This window comes from Miscanthus floridulus, chromosome 1 (assembly GCF_019320115.1).
Source record: "Miscanthus floridulus cultivar M001 chromosome 1, ASM1932011v1, whole genome shotgun sequence".
Classification (NCBI taxonomy): Eukaryota; Viridiplantae; Streptophyta; class Magnoliopsida; order Poales; family Poaceae; genus Miscanthus; species Miscanthus floridulus.
Window position 1 is genome coordinate 30,104,261 of NC_089580.1, and position 14,358 is coordinate 30,118,618.

The following is a 14,358-nucleotide window of genomic DNA, read 5'->3' on the forward strand; positions in this document are numbered from 1 at the left end:
ATGCTGCTGGACGCTGCTGATCTCTTGCTCTTGCTCTACTTGTGAAATTGAGAGTAGATCCAGATAGCTTGTCCATGTGTGTTTGTTGTACCTGTCCCCCCGCTTGACGCTGGGGAAAGTTGGGAGTTGTCGAGCGCAGTCACATGAGTGGAAGATCTGTGTCTCCTCCATATGCCCATAATCATTGTGGATCAAGGTTCCAGCAGCTGGTCGAACTGGTTCTTTCTGTCGGGCAGAACATACTTTTTCTCTGACTGGACATGTAAAATTTGCTGGGCGTTTTTTTCCCTTAGCCTCGAAGCAAATGTCAAGCAAAGAGAAGCTTCTGTAACACTGACGTTTTACCGAATACTTCTAGAAGACAACAATGTGCTTGCTACACCTGGCCAACTGATCTCATGGTCAAGAAATGTGTGGGCGAAGTCTGGACTAGGAAAAATGGAACGTTTGTCTTCAGCTGCCAGGCATCAAGTGTGAAGCTATTTAAAACTCTATACGGTAGTAGTAGTCCATTTTTTTTTTAAGAAAGGCACACTCATCCTTAGGTCAGGTGGGCTCCTCTGGAGCTGAGCTGTGAGTAGCCGAGAGTCAGGCAGGTGGCAACGCTTGACCCTTGCCAAGTCGCCCTACCTTCGTCATGCCCATGCACCGCACGTCGCCGCGACTGCGGGACAGCTGGTGCCGTCTGCCGTGCCGAGGCATTTTCTCCTGGGTCGAGGACGAGCACAGTGAGCAAGCAAAGCAAAGCAAAGCAAGCGCGTTTCACATGACGGTTTGGTGCGGTCGTGGACGCTGGACGCGTGCGGTGGTGTGTGGTGGTGGTTGAGGCCCCTCCGCCGCCCGCAGAGAATAATAATGGGCGATCAAGTGCATCTCCCTTTGTCTGACGCAGTGACGCTGCTCGGCGTTAGGAAATCGGACGCCCTCGTCGTGCAGTACAAGCCAAGGGACTGGCGATTGGCCTGATCGGTCAGTGCTACGTGGGCTTGACCTCTTGCAGTCTCGAGATCATGGCGGACCGGACGCGAGCCATGATGGCCGCAGCCCAGCGATCTGGTAGAAGTGGCCGCTGCTAAGCTTAATGATGGTTTTGTCTTTGCCGGGTAGCACAATTTGCTCGGATGATGGTGACGTCATGCATTATTGCAGGGAGGCCCTGGACCTCGCCTGGGGCTGGGGGCGTTTCTCGGACTCGGTTCGTGACTTGTAATGAAATTTCGTATGGACTGGGGATTTTTTTCTCCTGACGACGTATGTACTCGTACGTGCTACAAATATCATGGCGCGTGGATTGTATTGTATTTACGCCACCGACAGCGTGCAGTTCTTTTGTAAATAAAAGGAAATAACAGCACGCAGGCTGGCACGCAGGACAGTAAAAACGCACGGGTAGCGTGAGCGAAAGCAATAACTTGCTACTGTAAAAGACGCGCAGTTGACAGCGGGCAACACTTAGTACAAACCCGTATAAATATTTCACTGCACGATCCAAAGGATTCCAAGCTATAATAAAATGGCTGGCAGGTGGCAGCCCAGTCCAGCAATGCATATACGACAGTATAGTACGCTGTCGGGTGGCACCCACCAAATGACCCAAGTCACGAGTCAGAACTGAACATAAAATATAAAATCGCCCGGCACCAATAAATGCCACACGGGCTGGGCCTCGTGGTTAGCCTGTTCTGGCGCTAGTAGATGAAAATCAAGCCTAGCAGGCCCTCCACGAAACAGGCTGAACCTTTATGGGCCTATTGTGCCCGTCGTGTGGCGCACGGGCACGAAACTCCGTACGGTAGTTTGGTAACCGTCACGGTGCCCATGGAGCGTGTTGCGAGGAGTCTTTGGGCGAAGGAGACGGAAGAACAGGAACAGGACTACAGGAGACATGCGGCTGCCGCGGTGCCGCCGGCGCAGGGCAGCGCGGCATGCGGCATGCGGCATCCGGCATGCCGCCCAGGCGCCCACCCCACCCACCACCAGCAGCGCCGACCGCGCGTCGCTGTGAGCTAGGCCGCGTCCGCGTGTTTGGCGGGGGGGTCGCGCGCTCGCTGAGATATGACCGGACGGAACGCGGACGCGGGGCGGTCCGGGCCCGGGACCGGGAGGCGGGAGTAGGGACGAGGCGGCGCAGCGGACCCGGGCTTTCGGGCTGTGCGACGCCGGCCGCGCTTCCTGATTTCCCGGCAACCCGGCCAACACGCGCTGCGTCACCGAGACAGTGGAAAAGACAGTGGGCCATGGCGCCGCCCGCTCTCCTCTGTCGTTCAGGTGTTGCAAGACGACAGGGACTCAGAAGGGGGTACGCTGCACGCACGGGAACAGTGCGATCGGTCATCTTTCTCTTCCCGCGAGCCCAGTCTTTCACTCTTTCTAGCCGAATAGCACGAGCACTGTATGAAAATTGAACCTGGAGATCAGATCAAAAGCCGTCGCCGCCGGAGAGGGAAGGTAGAAGCACTGCTACCACCGTCGCCGCCGGAGAGGGAAGGTAGAAGCACTGCTACCACGACCCTAGCCTAGTTCATCCAAGTGAATTCCAGCACACTGATGAAGTTTAAACTTGGCATATTTTCGTAGTTTAGGTTAGGAGATCAACACTAACCATCCTACTCCAAATCAGTGTGGCTATAGGAGGAACCAAGCTTCTGCTAGCCCCAACATTACAAAAAGAAACCTCCTCCAACGCAAATGGAGGAATCGCAAGAGACCGAGCAGCCATGCATGGCGAGTTCTAGTTCCTGACATATGCTGATTAGACTACCGCTGCACTACGCAAGTAGTAAACCTTACCCAGCTAATAAGCATGCCCTAATCAAACCAAAAGAACCACAGTTTTTGCCTATCCACCTCCACGGCTCCACCGTACCCTTCTAAAAGCCATGGATGTTTGTTCATGCGTCGGTCCACGCGGTGAACATTGGCAGGTGCGCGATGGACACGCCGGGCCTGGCGGACGACACGGCCGACGGCGAGACCCAGGATCCCAGCGGCAGCGGGCAGGCCAGCCTGGGCACCGCCGCCGCGGGCTTGGCGAAGAACATAGCGAGGCCGCCATCGCCCCGGTGCGGGCTCTGCTCCCGGGAGTTGCTCACGCTGGGGGCCAGCGACGACGCGTTCGACATGTGCGCGCTGGCGCTGCCGCCACCCGTCCCAGCAGCGTCCACGGACACGATGTCGTGCAGCAGAGAGAACGCCTCGCTCGACAGCAGGTCCTGGTGCTGTTGCTGCTGCTGGCCGCCGCCGCTGCCCCGCGCGACGGCAGCAGCCGGCAGCGCCACTGCCTGGATCTTCGAGGTGTCCGCCACGCAGCTGCCGCCGGCCTGCACCAGCGACGCGGCGGCGCCGCCGTCCTTCTTGCGCCGGACCTGCTCGCCCGGGAGCAGCGTGCTGCTCTCCATGATCTTCTCGACGTCGTACCGCGTGATGTCGAAGTTGGTGACGGCGTTGAGGCCCCGGAACTTGATGGCCGCCACGTCGTACGCCTCCGCCGCCTCCTCCTGCGTGCCTGCACAAAAACGGCTCCACCTTAACAGCCGCTTAAACACCAACACGAGAGACGTGCCAGGAGTGACAGCCATCGGAAATGCGCTTTTGGCCGAACCAGCGGTCAAACGGGCAAAGCGCGAAAGCGACGCGATCGAGCGTGCGAACGCAAAGCCGAGCGCGGGCAGCCCCCCGAGCCCGACCCCCGACTGCGGCGGCGCCAGCCTTAGGAAAAGGAGGCCGGATGCATTCGCGAGGGCGAGACCACTGGGGCCGGCGAGGCTATGCATGCGCGAGCGAGAGAGCCATAAGCACGCAGAGGGCAAAACATTCTTTGGGGGAGGTGGGCCAGGGCATCGCAGAGAGCAGGGGCATCATTGGCGATGCTCGCTCGGTTTTCGATCATTGTGACTGGACACCCTGCGTCCTTAAACCGTGACACACCTCTGCGACGGCAACGGATAGCCCGGCAGCGAGCAGTCGCACTGGTGATCATGATGCGTGATAGTAGATAGGAGTTGAGATTGCATTGCAGGCTTCTCTAGATGGATGGATGAGCCAACACTGATAACGACTTGGAAGCGTGAGAAGATGAAAGAACACATACTGAATGTTCCCAGGTAGAGGTCCTTGTTGCCGGAGACGCGGCCGATGCGCGCCTGCCACCGCCCGTGCTGGTGATGCCTGCGGGAAACACAACTAGCGTTCGTTTCAGCAAACCTTCTAGCACATACAACGAGCAAATAGACCGTGTAGTATTTCGCAATGATCCACACGTGATGAATGGCCGTGCACAAACCTGGTCACTCCACGGTAGATCGAAGCACCACGCGAGAACCCGCTGCTTTTCCTGCAACAAATAGAGATCGATTCGCTCCGTCACAATCTGTTCGAACAACTCAAACATCCATCAGAATTCAGAACAGGATTAGTACCTTCTTAGGTGAGCCACATACTCCTGCCTGGTCATGTTCTCCATCTCCTCAAGCTCCTCCCTGTAGTCCTCGATCTGAATCCGCGACAAACGGTGGAAACAACAAGACAAATCAGCACACATTGTGAAGACACTATATTCAGATTATCGTTGTATATTCAGTTCATTACCGGGAAATTTACGTGTGTGGACTTCCCCCAGTACTTGAGCGCCGCCAGGTCATAAGCCCTCGCGGCCTTCTCCTCCATGTCATACCCGCCTAAGCCAACCAGAAAACACAAGGAGACAAAATCTCAGACCTCTCTCGTTCACAAAGACACCTGAAACATGTGACCTGCCTACACACAGGATTACTGATCCTAGTGAGCAGTGATTAAATACGAAACGCACGTACTTACCGAGATAAACTGCAGGGAGGCAGTGGCAGTAGTACGTCGTCCCAGAAGTTAACCAGTCCCCATGGGCGAAGATTCAGCAGGGAGACACGGGAGTGCAGTTCATCAGGCTCTAGCACAGGGAATTTACTACTACTACTACGTGACGGAGAGATGAAAGGCGTAGCTAGGCTGCCATGGCGGCAGTGGCGCGTACCTTGCCGGCCTTTCCGGGACTGGCCTTCCTTCCTGCAGCTGTTGTCCCAGAGGTGCGCCTCATACCTCCCCGTCCACCTATGCCTGCTTTTACACGGTGGAAACCACGCGGCCAGTGAGCGACTCGTGCGGGACGGGCGCCGCCGGATGGTGCGGGTGCGACAGCGACGACATCGGCCACGGCGTATGGACGGTAGGGAGAGGGGGACTGGGGATACCTGGTGACGCCGCGGTACTTGGACGTGCGCTGCCCGAATGTGTCGATGGACTTGCGGTGGACGACGGCCTGCTTCTGTCCCGCGCTGCCGCCGCCGCGCTTCTTGCTCCCGTCCATGACGACGTACTCGGTGACGGCGGCGGCGTGGGCGCCGACTTGCATGGTGATGCTGCTGGACTGGGACCCCGTCCCGGAGCTCATGGAGAGGGCCAGCGGGTGCGGGTGGCCCTGCAACGGCACGATGGCGCCGCCGCCGTTGACGTCGTAGCCGCCGCCGCTGCCGCGGGCTGAGTACCAGCTCGCCGCCGCCATTGCCGCAGCGGACTGTTCGTCCACCAGCTGGGCGTGCGGGCCGTACACTTCGTGCCCGCCCGAACCGGGGATCACCGCGCACTGCAGCGGCTGCAGGTAGCCGCCTTGGTCGTGGCCGTGGCCATGCGCGTGGTGGCCGTGACCGCCGCCGTAGTAGAAGCTGGAACTGTCCAAGCTCAGCGCCATCGCGGTGCTCGCGCCCAAGAAATCCTCCAGCTTGGGCGATGTCGAGGACACCACCACCCCTGATCGATCACGAAACAAGAACTCGTCAGAGCCATCCAAGAAACATAGAAAAACAAACGTACGTACTAGCTTAGGAACCAACGAGCCAAGAACTCGACTGTAGCAAGTACGATCGAGCCAGTGGTCGGAAGATCTCATTGCCGACCTAGAAACAATGCCAGGAGCTAGCTTATTACCGTGACGTTCTTGCTCGCTCCTACGGAGGGCCTCCACGATGCACAGGGAGCCGTCGGAGTTGAGCGGCATAGAGGAGAGCCCGGGGTAGAATCCCCCGCTAGCATTGGCGGGACCATCTTGGCCGCCGCCGAGAGCGTAGCCGAAGGGCGCGGGCGAGGAGCAGACGACGGGAGGGTAGCAGAGGTCTCCGTGGTGCTGCTGCACCGGAACGCCGCTGGCGCCGTCGGCGCGCCGTCCATGGTCGCCGCCATGTGAGGCAACAGCGAGAAGCCGAGCCAGTTGCCTGCCGCCGCCGCCGACCGCCGCGTCGCTTCCGCCGGTGCTGCAGCTGCTGATGTTCTGGCTGCTGTTGCTGGTCATTTTGGGGAGACAAGGCGGGCAGCCGGGCAGGAAAGGGAGGAGGGCGAGGACGAGGACGCGGAGGTGGTTGGAAGAAGAGACGATGAGAGATCAATCATTGGCGAGTACATGCCGCAATGATGCCGCCACTCTCCATGGCTGAACAGGCTGCGCGCGTTTGAAGGGGGATGGGAGGGCTTCGGTCTGTGTGTGTGTGCACAACCTCCGTGCGAGGAGGGGGGCGACAGTAGTGTAAGCTAAGCTGAGCTAAGCTCTGGTCGCATGTGCGCGTGTGCGGAGGGGCGCGGAGGAAGAAGAGTGATCGACGAGGCGACGAGAATGTTGTGTGGGGATAGCTTTAAAGCGTGCAAAAGGAATGAGCTTGTGTCTCGTCTCGCATTTGACCCACACGCAGGAAGGAACAAGGGGAGCAATGTTGGTCGGAGACGTAATTACTGTTCTATCCGTGTTGTTTGATACCGTAATTGCCACGTGGCATGTATAGGTAGGGGCCGGTTTGTTTTGACGCACGTTGTTAGAGCAGTTGCCACGTGGCAGTATAGGTAGGGGCCGGTTTGTTTTGACGCACGCTGGCAGGGGTGTCGAATATCTAGACACATTCATAGAGTATTAAATATAGATTAATTATAAAACTAATTATATAGGTTGTGACTAATTTACGAGACGAATCTTTTAAGCCTAATTAGTCTATAATTTGATAATGTTTGCTACAGTAAACATATGCTAATGACGGGTTAATTAGGCTTAAAAATTCATCTCGTGGAGTACTGACGGATTATGTAATTTATTTTTTTATTAGTATTCGAATACCACTTGCAACATCCTTCCGACATACCTTCTAAATTTTAGTCACCGGATCAAACACTCCCGTAGAGCAGCTCTAGTTGTTAGAATCGATACGCAACATAAACGACGAAAAACAGGTAAACACAGGGGACATGTGATTTTAATATGAAAAACCCCTTCTAAAGAAGAAGGGAAAAATCACAGACACCGGCCAGTAAATCTTCACTATATCAGGTGAGGTTTCAAACGTCGAGGATCTATAACTTTTCTTATCCCAATACGACGGCTTACGGGAAGTATATATAGAGATGAAAAAAACCCTAATAGGCTAGCCCAAGCCTACCGACGACGGGCCACGCTTCGCTCCGTCAAAAGTTAGTCTTTATCTTGTTCATAACTGAATTTAGATCATAATTCAACAAACTCCACCTTGACATAAATTTCTTCTTGTAGCATAAAACGAACCTTCACCCTAAAACAATAAAATAATACTTCCGAGGACAAACAACCTCTTGGGCTAAACAGTTATACCAACTATAAGCTTAAGCAAAGCTCAAACTTAGCAATAAGAACTGGCTTTGTCAACATATCAGTAGGATTATCATATGTGCTTATCTTGCATACCTTCAGCTTACCTTGCGCGACAACATCGTGAACATAATGGTATTTGACATCAATGTGCTTCGTTCTCTCATGAAACATCTAATCTTTAGTGAGATATATAGCACTTTGACTGTCATAAAACAAATTAATGCAAGAATCATCTCCACAAAGCTCAGCAAACAAACATTTTCAACCAAACCGATTCTTTACATGCTTCAGCAACAACCATGTATTCTGCTTCAGTGGTAGACATGACAACAACAGGCTGCAATGTTGCCCTCCAACTCACAGCACAACCACCAATAGTGAACACATAACCTGTAAGAGATATCCTCTTATCCAAATCGACAGCAAAATCTAAATCCACGTAGCCAGTGAGTCCCTTATCAGTCTTGCCAAACTTCAAACAGGCATTTATTGTGCCACGAAGGTACCTGAAAATCTATTGAACAACCTTCCAATGTTCTTTACCAGGATTAGCCATGTATCTACTAACTAAACTCATAGCATATGATAAATCAGGACGAGATGCAAACCATAGGCATACATCAAAGAACCAACAGCACTAGAATATGAAACTCTTGACATGTACTCAAAATCCTCATCATACTAGCACTATTGTAAAGGCTGATAATTTAAATGAGGAGCAATAGGAGTACTAACAGACTTTGCATCATGCATGTTGAAACGATGAAACTTTCTTAATATAACTTTGCTGACTAAGAAATAAGAAACTAGAATTTCTGTCTCTTGTAATCTTCATACTTAGAATTTTCTTAGCAGCACCAAGATCATTTATCTCAAAGTCACTACTCAACTAGTTTCTTCAATATAGTGATTTTCTTTCTTGCTCTTGGCAGCAATCAACATATATCAACAACAAGTATATAGGTGATTCATCAACTAAATTTAATGTACACATAGCTATCAAATTTAGACCTCTTAAAACCAAGTGACATCATAAAAGAATCAAACCTTTTGTACCACTGACTGAGGAGACTATTTCAAATCATATAAGGACTTCGCTTCGCTCCGTCAGAAGTTAGCCTTTATCTTGTACATAACTGAATTTGGAACAACTCAACACTAGTGTGCATGAAAACCAAATTATATATAGGGTTTGTCTGGTATGTTTTGGTTTCGACCTCAACAGCAGTTTCCCTAGGCGAGCCAAAGAAACTGTACCAAACACCTTAGAAAGAAAAGAAGAAATATTTTTTTATATTCAAGCGGAGTTAGCCATTTTTCACTGGGCCTATTCTACTTTCGAGCATCGGAGAGAGAAGCCATGTCAAACAGGCGCATAGAAATAGAAGCAATACAAAATTTGGTTGGAATTATACACTAGCCACGAAACGGAAAGATTTCTCACGTAAACTCAAACGGACGAGTTGAACTGTGGGAATAAAATGATCGACGTAGCAAAAACTTACCTTCTACTCCGTAGAAAAACTCCAATGTCAACAACACGGATTCCATGCCCGTGGTTATAAAAAATACATGCGAAGCAACAACAAAGCACAGATGATGGTTGATGTTCGATGAAACATTGAGACCTCATAAGATCAAGATCCCTTGGAGTGTTAGTTATGGATGGAGATGAGCTAGCGGGAGCGTAGGTGGAGGCGGAATGAGTTTTGTTAGGTGGTCAGGGAACCCCCACAATCCCCACTTGTCGAGGACCAATACTAGGTTACCCGAAAAGAAGGAGCTAATGACCATAAATGTTGATTCGTCCGCGCGATCAAGAGCGCGACTACACCGCTTGCCGGGTCCTGCGTCGTCCGACCATCGTGGCCATGGGCCCCGTCTCGCCCGACCCCCGAGGGTTGGCTCTACCTCGGCTGACTCTTGAGGGCTGGCTTGGCCTTGCCTGACCCTGAGGGCTGGCTCCACCTCACCTGACCCCGAGGGATGGTTTCCCTCGCCCGATGTCTATGCATGACTCCTTTATAACGACGCGTGCAGATAAGGTAGGGCACGAAAATCAACCACAATACCGAGGATCGTACCTGCACACCTACAGGACAATACCATCAGGCCATGTCAGAAGGGTGCTTTGCGACCTTCCAGGCATGTCAGAGCCCAAACAGTGTTGTGGGCGCCGTCATTTGCCCTCAGGCACGGATCCTTATGGAAGCCTACAACAACCACTACGGTCCAGCAGGAAACTCCATAGTAACGGACATGCGGTCACTATGCTGCCTGCTCCCTGTATGGCCGTTGATCAGCATCCTAGTTTGCTGCACCGCCCGTCGGGGCAGGATGGGACATGACAACTCGCTGACAATGCTAGGACATGGCATCATCAGCGGACATGTGCCTAGCATGGAGCTATCCCTATTACCACCTGCCATGTCTGTGGGGCCCGCAAAGAGGAAAAGGAAGACCCAGCGTCCTTGAAGGACTTCCTTTACCTCTGGTTTTCCTCTTTTCTCCCATCTGTAATCTCTGCTCTCTCTTGGCCTATAAAAGGGAAAGCATGACACCCCACTAGGAGCTACCTAACGTCATCAACGCCAATGTTATAGGAGCTTTCCTGTTTGGGACCAACTACTGGGATGCAAGGGCCCACGAACCACCAAGGAACTCCTCGACATCGCCACTAGCCACACCTCGGGTGAAGAAGTATTTGGAGCATTCTTCAACCACATCAAGGGCAAGGCTAGGTAGGATGAGGACATCGGCGAATGCGCCTCCAATCGTCCTGCCAAAAAGAAGAATAAGCAATGGTGCGAAGGCTCGCTCATGGCCGCCGCTGACCATAGGGGTGGTCGAAAGGCCATGGAGGGCACTTCGAACCACTTCAAAAAACTACTCGAGGGGCCATGTCTGAATCATGCCTTCCCCGTCAAGCATCTGTATAAGGACTGCGGCCTCATAAGGCGGTTCTTGTCCAGATGCTCCAACAAAGGGGAGCACAGGAAGGACCCCAACCCTACCACGGACGATGCCAAGGAGAAGGACAGTGGATTTCCAACATCAGATGGCTACCTCATGATCTTTAGAGGATTGGCGGCCTATGACTCCAAGCGTCGCTAGAAGGTCGCGCGCCGCAAGGTCTATATGATTGAACTAGCCACACCGACCTTCGAGGGTCCGTCCAACCATTGGACGGAGACCCTCACCTTCGAAGTGGTGGGGTTTGATGGAACTTACCATGCCATCCTGGGACGACCATTCTACATAAAGTTCATGACCGTTCCCAACTACACCTACCTCAAGCTTAAGATGCCGGGCCCTAGCGGGGTCATCACCATCGGCACCTCCTTCTAGTGCGCCTACGAGTGCGAGGTCGAGTGTTGTGATCACATCACGGCAATCATCACCTCCGGAGAGCTCGCGACCATCAGGAAAGAGGTCACCGAAGAAGCGCCCATCCCCAAGAAGTCGACTAGGTCTTTCAAGCCAGCGCAGGGCTCCAAAGAGGTCCTCATAGATCTCAACAGCCCTGAGGGCAAGGCGGTGCGCATTAGCACCACACTTCCCCCTAAATAGGAAAGCACGGTCGTCGACTTCCTCTGCACCAATAAATACATCTTTGTATGGAAACCCTCAGACATGCCAGACATTCCAAGGGAAGTCACCGAGCATGCCTTGAAGATCCGTCTAGGCTCCAAGCCGGTGAAACAGCGCCTGCGTCGCTCCGACGAGGGGAAATGCAGGACCATCGGTGAGGAGATCTCAAAGCTTTTGGCAGTCGAATTTATCCAGGAAGTGTACCACCTAGAGTTGTTGGCCAATCCCGTTCTTGTATGAAAGAAAAGTGGGAAATGGAGGATGTGTGTTGACTGCATGGGTCTCAACAAGGCGTGCTCGAAGGATCTGTTTCCTTTGCCGCGCATAGACCAAATAGTCGACTCTACCTCAGGGTGTGAAACCCTCAGCTTCCTTGATGCATACTCCAGGTACCATCAAATCACAATGAAAGAGTCCAACTAGCTCGCAACATCTTTAATCACCCCCTTCGGATCATTCTGCTATATCACAATGTTGTTTGGTCTGAAGAACGCTGGGGCTACATACCAGCGTTGTATGCTCAAGTGTTTTGGGAACATCATTGGGCGAACCATTGAGGCCTACGTTGACGACATCATTGTCAAGTCCAAATGAGCTGACCACGTCATAGCCGATCTTGAGCAGACCTTTGCAAAACTCCAAGCAAACAGCATCAAACTCAATCTCGAGAAGTATATTTTCGGGGTCCTGAGGGGCATGCTGCTTGGTTTCATTATCTTCGAGCGTGGCATCGAAGCCAACTTAGAGAAGATCTCAGCCATTATAAGGATGGGCCCGATTCGGAATATGAAGGGGGTACAGTGAGTTATAGGGTGCCTCGCCGCACTCAGCCGCTTCATCTCGCGCCTCGGCGAATGAGGTCTCCCCCTTTATCAACTTCTGAAGAAGGCTGACCACTTCAAATGGACGTCCGAGGCCCAGGAGACACTTGACATGCTCAAGCAGCTTCTGATGAAGGCTCTGATTGTGGTTCCTCCTACCGATAGAGAACCCCTTCTTCTCTACATCGTGGCCACCACGTAGGTGGCCAGCGTCACCCTAGTAGTGGAGCGAGAGGAAGAGGGGCACGCCCTCAAAGTACAGTACCTAGTGTACTTCATTAGCGAGGTCCTATCCAACTCTAAGACCGCTATCACCAAATCCAGAAGCTCCTATACATCGTCCTCGTCACCAAGAGGAAGCTACGCCACTACTTCGAGTCACATCGGGTGACAGTTGTGACATCCTTCCCCCTCGGAGAGGTCGTCCAAAACCAGGATGCCACAAGAAGAATCATGAAGTGGTCAGGGCATTGTGTATGCCTCCCGAACGGCCATCAAATCCTAATTATTGGTTGATTTCATGGCAGAGTGGACCGAGGACCAAATGCCACCAACGGTCATCGACCAAAAGTACTGGATGATGTACTTCGACGAATCGCTGATGAAGAAAGGCACTAGCATGGGGCTAGTCTTCATGTCACCCCTCGAGGTACGCATAAGGTACAAGGTTTGCCTCCATTTTCCCTCCTCCAATAATGTGGCTAAATTTGAAGCGCTCATCAACGGCCTACGCATCGCCATCGAGTTGGGCATTCGACGCCTCGACGTCCAGGGGGACTCCCAGCTGGTCATCGACCAAGTCATGAAGGAATCAAGCTGCCACGACGCTAAGATGGCTGCATACCACAGAGAAGTCCGCCAGTTGGAGGACATGTTCAACGGCATCAAGCTCAACCACCTCTCAAGGCGCCTCGATGAGGCGGCCGACGCGCTAGCAAAGGTGGCATTCGGCCAGGAGCTGGTGCCAATGGGTGTCTTCGCCAGTGACCAACACAAGCCATTGGTTCGCTATGAGGGGTCAGAACAAGCTGGTTATGGTCCACCCATTCTAGGCTCAGGGGCTAACCGACCATCGGCTCCATCCGGCCTCGAAGTCATAGAGCTTGAAGAGGACCTAGCGACAGAGCTCGACCCTCTAGTCGAATAGAGGATGCCCTACCTTAACTACCTCCTCCGTGATACACTGTCGACAGACAAGACGGAGGCCCGATGGCTCACACGTCGCACCAAGTCCTTTGTTCTTGTGGCGAGTGAACTCTACAAGCGAAGTCACACCAGAATCCTACAGCACTGCATCCCTATCGAATGGGGGAAGCATTTGCTGAGCGATATCCATGGTGGGGTCCACGGTCACCATGCTACGCCCAAAACCCTGGTCGAAAATGTGTTTCGACTGGGCTTCTACTGGCCTACCGCGGTGGTCGACGCCGAGTAGATCGTATGCACCTATGAAGGGTGCTAGTACTACGCTCGACAGACTCATCTACCAGCCCAAGACCTCCAAATGATCCCTATTACCTGGCCGTTTGCGGTCTGGGGACTCAATCTGGTTGGACCTCTCAAAAAAGTGCCTAGGGGCTACACCCACTTGCTTGTCACCATAGACAAGTTTACAAAGTGGATAAAAGCTTAGCCGATCTCCGCGATCAAATCCGAGCAGGGCGTGCTGTTCTTCCACGACATCGTCCATCGCTTCGAAGTCCCGAACTCCATCATCACGGACAATGGCAAGCAGTTCACTGGGAAGAAGTTCCTCCGATTTTGCGATGAATATCACATCTACGTCTACTGGGCCTCCGTCGTGCACCCCTGAATGAACGGGTAGGTAGAACATGCAAACGGCATGGTCCTACAGGGCCTCAACCCTAGGATCTTCAACCGGTTGATCAAGTTTGGCGCAAGATGGGTCTCTAAGCTTCTCGCTGTGCTTTGGAGTCTGAGGACGACCCCTAGCCTGGCCACTGGCTACACACCATTCTTCATGGTCTACGGTTCCAAAACCATCCTCTCAACCGACATCGACTATGGAGCACCAAAGGTCAGGGCGTATGAAGAACAAGGAGCTGAGGCATCCCTCTAGGATGCCATGGACCAACTGGATGAAGCACGTGACGTTACCCTCATCCGCTCGGTCAAGTACCAGCAGGCGTTACGATGATACCACAGCTGTCGAGTGCAGGGTCAGGCCTTCAAGGTCGGAGACCTGGTTCTCTGCCTCGTCTAGAGCAATAAGGACCATCACAAGCTCTCCCTACCATGGGAGGGACCGTACATCATCATGGAGGTGCTCCGGCTAGGCGTCTCCAAGCT

The 14,358-nt window shown here is 52.9% G+C and overlaps 1 pseudogene; it reads right to left on the reverse strand.

The window, feature by feature from the left end:
- Window positions 1-2,568: 2,568 nt before the first annotated feature.
- Window positions 2,569-6,514, reverse strand: LOC136477269 (AP2-like ethylene-responsive transcription factor CRL5; annotated as a pseudogene).
- Window positions 6,515-14,358: the final 7,844 nt, after the last annotated feature.